Raw genomic sequence first — 7,785 nt, forward strand, 5'->3', positions numbered from 1 at the left:
GCGGTGACTCTAAGGTCTGGCCCCTGGATGGAGGGGCACCAGGAGTAGAGGAGCAGGAAGGGGAAGGGGGTGGCCATTCGAGGGGACACTTTGAGGCCAAGTCCCAGCTTCAGCCTGATCCTCCTGGGAACCCCGCTCTGAGACAAGGAGCCGGGCTTCGCATTCCCACAGCAGCCAGTCGTGGGCTGAGGACACCTGGGGCGTTGGGAACTCCCTGGCTTCTCCTTGGTTTAACATCTGGAGCTGCTTGGGAATTGTGCCGCCACACACACCCGAGTGCAGGTGTCTTCCGCACAGACTGCGGGCCTCGCTCTTCTGAATGCCGCTAGCTCGCCACCCACCCACGGGTGAACCTGGTCAGGGTGCTTTCTCTCGGGGGCAGACTCTGATCCGGGCGGGCTACCGGTGTCTCTGTTTGCTCGTTTCTTTCTTCCATTTCGGGAAAGGCTTCCTTGCTGGGTGTGGAAATCTCCTATGCCTTCCCTCGCCTATTCTGTCAGCTTTCAAATTCTCTTTCAGTTGCCACCCTCACAGATGGATTAGGAAACTCTTTCCGGTGCACTCATTAGTGAAATGACCTCAAGGAAGCTGGAATCCAATATCTAATGGCCGATTTTTGGCGAGTCCACACGCCAGGGTGGTCGGGGTCCAATGCAGCCCCGGCCAGGCCCAGGCCCCTTGGACTGGGCCACAGGAGGACACAGAGGAGGGTCCCGGCCCCCACGGTAGCGGTGCCGGCAGTTCTCCAAGGGCTTGGGCGTTTTCCAGAGGTGGGAGATGGAGGGGACTGATTTCTTCAGCGCCCCACAAACCACGCCACCCCACCCCACCCCACCCATGGGACACATCCCCAGAGAGAGATGCCCCATACACTCGCTCCCCTCCCCCTTGCGCTGTGCCCCAGTCCTGGCCCGGGGGAATAGGCGGCAGCCCACCCACAGGGCGGGGGGAGGGGGGCACAGCTGAAAGCGGTTGTGGGGGAGGGCGGCCCCTGGCTGGGGTCAGAGGGCGAGCGCCGGGCGCGTGCGCAGTCAGCGGCGGCGACGCGCTGGGGGTGGGCGGCGGGTAGGTGAAGGAGGCCAGGCGGGGAGAGGAGGGGGGCTGGAAGGTCTCCACCTTGGCGAGTCCAGCCGTGGAGGCGCATCTTGTGTGAGTGTGAGTGAGTGTGAGTGTGTGTGTGTGTAGAGAGAGACAGCCCCCCGCCCCGCCCCGCCCCGCCCCGCCCATCACCCCGGTCCCTCGGAGCCCGCCGGACCCGGCCGCCGGCGAACTCAACAGGCCCGGCCCGGCGCGGGGCCTGGGGCGGGAGGCGGCGGCGGGGAAGCGCAGAGAGGCTCGGCTTCTCGAGCGGGGCAGGGGCGCCCTCCGCCGTCTAGGGCCACACCACCCTGAACGCCCCCCATCTCCTCTGGTCTCGGAAGCTAAGCAGGGTCGGGCCTCGTTAGTACTTGGATGGGAGACCGCCCGGGAATCACGGGTGCCCTAGGCGGCGGCTTTTTTTTTTTTTTTTTGCCTCTCGTTCTGTCCCCTTTCTGGGAGCGCGGCGGCGGCCCGGGGTGGGGGTCACCCCCACCCTCAGCGCCCGCCGCTGTGCCTGGCGCCCCAGCCCGCACCGTGGGGCCTCCTCTTGTCCCAAGCCGCGACACCGCCGCCACGCGGCAGCACGCGTGGCATCTGGACTGTCAGGTCTCAGACCAAAGGTCTGCTCTGTGGGAACCGACACGCTGGAGGAAACCTTGAGAGTCTGAGAGGGGAGGGAGTTCCAGAAGAAGGCCAGGATGTCATTTTGAGGGAGTATGTGACCAGAACTCGTCCCGTTGCTTTTGGGGTTCTACGGGCTCCACGTAGGAATCTTTGGTGGTGGCACCTGATGTTGGGGGATCCGGAGTCACACCCAGACCTGCTCCACAGGCCTCCTTTTACTTTTCTCTTCGGATTCATTATTTTTAAAAAGTGTCTCTTACCTCTATTATTGCATTTTCTTTTTTTTTTTTTTCTTTTTTTTTTTTTTTTTTGAGACAGAGTCTCACTTTGTTGTCCAGGCTAGAGTGAGTGCCGTGGCGTCACCCTAGCTCACAGCAACCTCAAACTCCTGGGCTCGAGTGATCCTTCTGCCTCAGCCTCCCGAGTAGCTGGGACTACAGGCATGCGCCACTATGCCCGGCTAATTTTTTTTATATATATATATATATCAGTTGGCCAATCAATTTCTTTCTATTTATAGTAGAGACGGGGTCTCGCTCTTGCTCAGGCTGGTTTTGAACTCCTGACCTTGAGCAATCCACCCGCCTCGGCCTCCCAAGAGCTAGGATTACAGGCGTGAGCCACCGCGCCCGGCCTCTATTATTGCATTTTCTTTTCTCTCTCTTTTCAAGCAGATGATGGGAGTACAAGTATTCAGGTGACATGTGTTGCCCGTGCCCCCCTCCCCCCTGTGTTCTTATTCATTTACCTCTCATGTTGTATACCTCCAGCGTATTGTGGGGGTACCAATGTTAAGGTCGGGTACGTTGCCCTCTCCCAGCCTCCCCCCTCGGGTCATTAGCTTCAAGTGCGCCCATGCCCCAGTCGGTGCGCACCCACCCCATTCCTAATGGATGTGTATGCCCATCCCCTCCCCCCACCCGCCCGACACCCACCCGAGGAAGGGGATTCCTCTCTGTCCACTTAGGTGTCCATCCGTTCGTACCAATTTGCCGGTGAGCGCGCTCACGTGGTGCTCGTGTGTCCATTCTTGGGATACTTGGCTTACTGGAACGGGTTCCAGCTCTGGCCAGGAGAACACGAGAGGTGCCCTCTCACCGCTGCTCCTCACAGCCGAATGGCACTCCGTGGTGTCCACGCGCCACATTTTATTAATGCACTCCTGGATGGATGGGCACTCGGGTGGCTTCCACATCTTTGCGATTGTGAATTGTGCCCTAACTGTAACCCTAACCCTTACCCAGCCCGTCTCCTCTGCCCCTGCCTGACTCGCTCCTCCCCGGCCAGGCCCGTCACTGTCCTGGGCCCCCGCCTGACCGGCTCCTTCCCGCCCGGCCTGTCACCGTCCTCTGCCCCTGCCTGACATGCTCCTTCCCGCCCGGCCTCTCACCGTCCTCGGCCCCTGCCTGACCGGCTGGCTCCTCCGTCGCCTGGGCCTTCCAAGGGCTTGGTGTGGACGCTGCTTCCAGGAAGCCCTCCAGAAACCCGGCAGCAGGGTGGCCGCAGCAGTCTCCAGCAGCCGTCCCTAAGGCGCTTGTGCGGGGGGAACGTGCCCCCCCGCTGTGCCCCCTCCCCCCCCCCCCCGCTGTGCCGTGGGGGGGCCCAGCCTGGTGTCTTGCCTGAGGCCCTGGGGCTGCCGCTCCCCGCAAGGGGAGAGCCCCGGAGGTGGGGACCGCCTCCTGATGGGGACGTACACGCAGCTCTCCACGTCGGATTCCGGGGCTCTCTGTCCTGCCCGAAGGCCCAGCTGGCCTGCGGGTCCTTAGAGTGGCAAAAACATCCGAAAACTGAGACTGAGGGTCCCGTGGGTGTCTGCACTTTTGTGCTGGGCACCCCAGGGAGGCCCGGGGGCTGGCTGGACAACGTGGTCTGCTGGGCGGGGGGTTTGGAGGAGCAACCGATGCCCTTTGCACTTTGGGTAGCAAGGGTCTGAGGTGTCTCTGAGCCCTGTGCCATGTCGGTGGAGGGGTGGGGGCGGGGGGTGGGGGGGAAGAGGAGGAGGAGGAGGTGGGAAGGGCCGGGGCCTGCAGTCCTGTTCCCGGGGTGGCATGGCAAGTGGCTTCTTCCACAGGCTGCTTGGCCTGGGCTCCCTGCACCTGGGCCTTTGGAGGACCGGCCCTGTGCTTGCCAACACTTCCTGCAGGGACCCAGAGCTGGGAGGTGGCATCTCTCAGCCCTGGGTCGGGCAGAGCCCCAGCGGGCCATGCCCACAACCTCTCTCAGCACCGGTCCCCCAGAAGGCTCCTTTGGGACCAGGATTCTCTTGCGGTGACTCTTTAAGGTCTGGCCCCTGGATGGAGGGGCACCAGGAGTAGAGGAGCAGGAAGGGGAAGGGGGTGGCCATGCGAGGGGACACTTTGCGGCCAAGTCCCAGCTTCAGCCTGATCCTCCTGGGAACCCCGCTCTGAGACAAGGAGCCGGGCTTCGCATTCCCACAGCAGCCAGTCGTGGGCTGAGGACACCTGGGGCGTTGGGAACTCCCTGGCTTCTCCTTGGTTTAACATCTGGAGCTGCTTGGGAATTGTGCCGCCACACACACCCGAGTGCAGGTGTCTTCCGCACAGACTGCGGGCCTCGCTCTTCTGAATGCCGCTAGCTCGCCACCCACCCACGGGTGAACCTGGTCAGGGTGCTTTCTCTCGGGGGCAGACTCTGATCCGGGCGGGCTACCGGTGTCTCTGTTTGCTCGTTTCTTTCTTCCATTTCGGGAAAGGCTTCCTTGCTGGGTGTGGAAATCTCCTATGCCTTCCCTCGCCTATTCTGTCAGCTTTCAAATTCTCTTTCAGTTGCCACCCTCACAGATGGATTAGGAAACTCTTTCCGGTGCACTCATTAGTGAAATGACCTCAAGGAAGCTGGAATCCAATATCTAATGGCCGATTTTTGGCGAGTCCACACGCCAGGGTGGTCGGGGTCCAATGCAGCCCCGGCCAGGCCCAGGCCCCTTGGACTGGGCCACAGGAGGACACAGAGGAGGGTCCCGGCCCCCACGGTAGCGGTGCCGGCAGTTCTCCAAGGGCTTGGGCGTTTTCCAGAGGTGGGAGATGGAGGGGACTGATTTCTTCAGCGCCCCACAAACCACGCCACCCCACCCCACCCCACCCATGGGACACATCCCCAGAGAGAGATGCCCCATACACTCGCTCCCCTCCCCCTTGCGCTGTGCCCCAGTCCTGGCCCGGGGGAATAGGCGGCAGCCCACCCACAGGGCGGGGGGAGGGGGGCACAGCTGAAAGCGGTTGTGGGGGAGGGCGGCCCCTGGCTGGGGTCAGAGGGCGAGCGCCGGGCGCGTGCGCAGTCAGCGGCGGCGACGCGCTGGGGGTGGGCGGCGGGTAGGTGAAGGAGGCCAGGCGGGGAGAGGAGGGGGGCTGGAAGGTCTCCACCTTGGCGAGTCCAGCCGTGGAGGCGCATCTTGTGTGAGTGTGAGTGAGTGTGAGTGTGTGTGTGTGTAGAGAGAGACAGCCCCCCGCCCCGCCCCGCCCCGCCCCGCCCCGCCCATCACCCCGGTCCCTCGGAGCCCGCCGGACCCGGCCGCCGGCGAACTCAACAGGCCCGGCCCGGCGCGGGGCCTGGGGCGGGAGGCGGCGGCGGGGAAGCGCAGAGAGGCTCGGCTTCTCGAGCGGGGCAGGGGCGCCCTCCGCCGTCTAGGGCCACACCACCCTGAACGCCCCCCATCTCCTCTGGTCTCGGAAGCTAAGCAGGGTCGGGCCTCGTTAGTACTTGGATGGGAGACCGCCCGGGAATCACGGGTGCCCTAGGCGGCGGCTTTTTTTTTTTTTTTTGCCTCTCGTTCTGTCCCCTTTCTGGGAGCGCGGCGGCGGCCCGGGGTGGGGGTCACCCCCACCCTCAGCGCCCGCCGCTGTGCCTGGCGCCCCAGCCCGCACCGTGGGGCCTCCTCTTGTCCCAAGCCGCGACACCGCCGCCACGCGGCAGCACGCGTGGCATCTGGACTGTCAGGTCTCAGACCAAAGGTCTGCTCTGTGGGAACCGACACGCTGGAGGAAACCTTGAGAGTCTGAGAGGGGAGGGAGTTCCAGAAGAAGGCCAGGATGTCATTTTGAGGGAGTATGTGACCAGAACTCGTCCCGTTGCTTTTGGGGTTCTACGGGCTCCACGTAGGAATCTTTGGTGGTGGCACCTGATGTTGGGGGATCCGGAGTCACACCCAGACCTGCTCCACAGGCCTCCTTTTACTTTTCTCTTCGGATTCATTATTTTTAAAAAGTGTCTCTTACCTCTATTATTGCATTTTCTTTTTTTTTTTTTCTTTTTTTTTTTTTTTTTTGAGACAGAGTCTCACTTTGTTGTCCAGGCTAGAGTGAGTGCCGTGGCGTCACCCTAGCTCACAGCAACCTCAAACTCCTGGGCTCGAGTGATCCTTCTGCCTCAGCCTCCCGAGTAGCTGGGACTACAGGCATGCGCCACTATGCCCGGCTAATTTTTTTTATATATATATATATATATCAGTTGGCCAATCAATTTCTTTCTATTTATAGTAGAGACGGGGTCTCGCTCTTGCTCAGGCTGGTTTTGAACTCCTGACCTTGAGCAATCCACCCGCCTCGGCCTCCCAAGAGCTAGGATTACAGGCGTGAGCCACCGCGCCCGGCCTCTATTATTGCATTTTCTTTTCTCTCTCTTTTCAAGCAGATGATGGGAGTACAAGTATTCAGGTGACATGTGTTGCCCGTGCCCCCCTCCCCCCTGTGTTCTTATTCATTTACCTCTCATGTTGTATACCTCCAGCGTATTGTGGGGGTACCAATGTTAAGGTCGGGTACGTTGCCCTCTCCCAGCCTCCCCCCTCGGGTCATTAGCTTCAAGTGCGCCCATGCCCCAGTCGGTGCGCACCCACCCCATTCCTAATGGATGTGTATGCCCATCCCCTCCCCCCACCCGCCCGACACCCACCCGAGGAAGGGGATTCCTCTCTGTCCACTTAGGTGTCCATCCGTTCGTACCAATTTGCCGGTGAGCGCGCTCACGTGGTGCTCGTGTGTCCATTCTTGGGATACTTGGCTTACTGGAACGGGTTCCAGCTCTGGCCAGGAGAACACGAGAGGTGCCCTCTCACCGCTGCTCCTCACAGCCGAATGGCACTCCGTGGTGTCCACGCGCCACATTTTATTAATGCACTCCTGGATGGATGGGCACTCGGGTGGCTTCCACATCTTTGCGATTGTGAATTGTGCCCTAACTGTAACCCTAACCCTTACCCAGCCCGTCTCCTCTGCCCCTGCCTGACTCGCTCCTCCCCGGCCAGGCCCGTCACTGTCCTGGGCCCCCGCCTGACCGGCTCCTTCCCGCCCGGCCTGTCACCGTCCTCTGCCCCTGCCTGACATGCTCCTTCCCGCCCGGCCTCTCACCGTCCTCGGCCCCTGCCTGACCGGCTGGCTCCTCCGTCGCCTGGGCCTTCCAAGGGCTTGGTGTGGACGCTGCTTCCAGGAAGCCCTCCAGAAACCCGGCAGCAGGGTGGCCGCAGCAGTCTCCAGCAGCCGTCCCTAAGGCGCTTGTGCGGGGGAACGTGCCCCCCCCCGCTGTGCCCCCTCCCCCCCCCCCCCCGCTGTGCCGTGGGGGGGCCCAGCCTGGTGTCTTGCCTGAGGCCCTGGGGCTGCCGCTCCCCGCAAGGGGAGAGCCCCGGAGGTGGGGACCGCCTCCTGATGGGGACGTACACGCAGCTCTCCACGTCGGATTCCGGGGCTCTCTGTCCTGCCCGAAGGCCCAGCTGGCCTGCGGGTCCTTAGAGTGGCAAAAACATCCGAAAACTGAGACTGAGGGTCCCGTGGGTGTCTGCACTTTTGTGCTGGGCACCCCAGGGAGGCCCGGGGGCTGGCTGGACAACGTGGTCTGCTGGGCGGGGGGTTTGGAGGAGCAACCGATGCCCTTTGCACTTTGGGTAGCAAGGGTCTGAGGTGTCTCTGAGCCCTGTGCCATGTCGGTGGAGGGGTGGGGGCGGGGGGTGGGGGGGAAGAGGAGGAGGAGGAGGTGGGAAGGGCCGGGGCCTGCAGTCCTGTTCCCGGGGTGGCATGGCAAGTGGCTTCTTCCACAGGCTGCTTGGCCTGGGCTCCCTGCACCTGGGCC

The 7,785-nt window shown here is 62.4% G+C and overlaps 2 pseudogenes; both read left to right on the forward strand.

Annotated features, from left to right (window-relative positions):
* The first annotated feature begins 1,370 nt into the window (after nucleotides 1-1,370).
* On the forward strand, nucleotides 1,371-1,489 carry LOC142864230 (uncharacterized; annotated as a pseudogene).
* A 3,857-nt stretch (nucleotides 1,490-5,346) lies between these two features.
* LOC142864231 (uncharacterized) lies at nucleotides 5,347-5,465 on the forward strand (annotated as a pseudogene).
* Nucleotides 5,466-7,785: the final 2,320 nt, after the last annotated feature.

Source organism: Microcebus murinus, chromosome 24 (assembly GCF_040939455.1).
Source record: "Microcebus murinus isolate Inina chromosome 24, M.murinus_Inina_mat1.0, whole genome shotgun sequence".
In the NCBI taxonomy this organism is placed as follows: Eukaryota; Metazoa; Chordata; class Mammalia; order Primates; family Cheirogaleidae; genus Microcebus; species Microcebus murinus.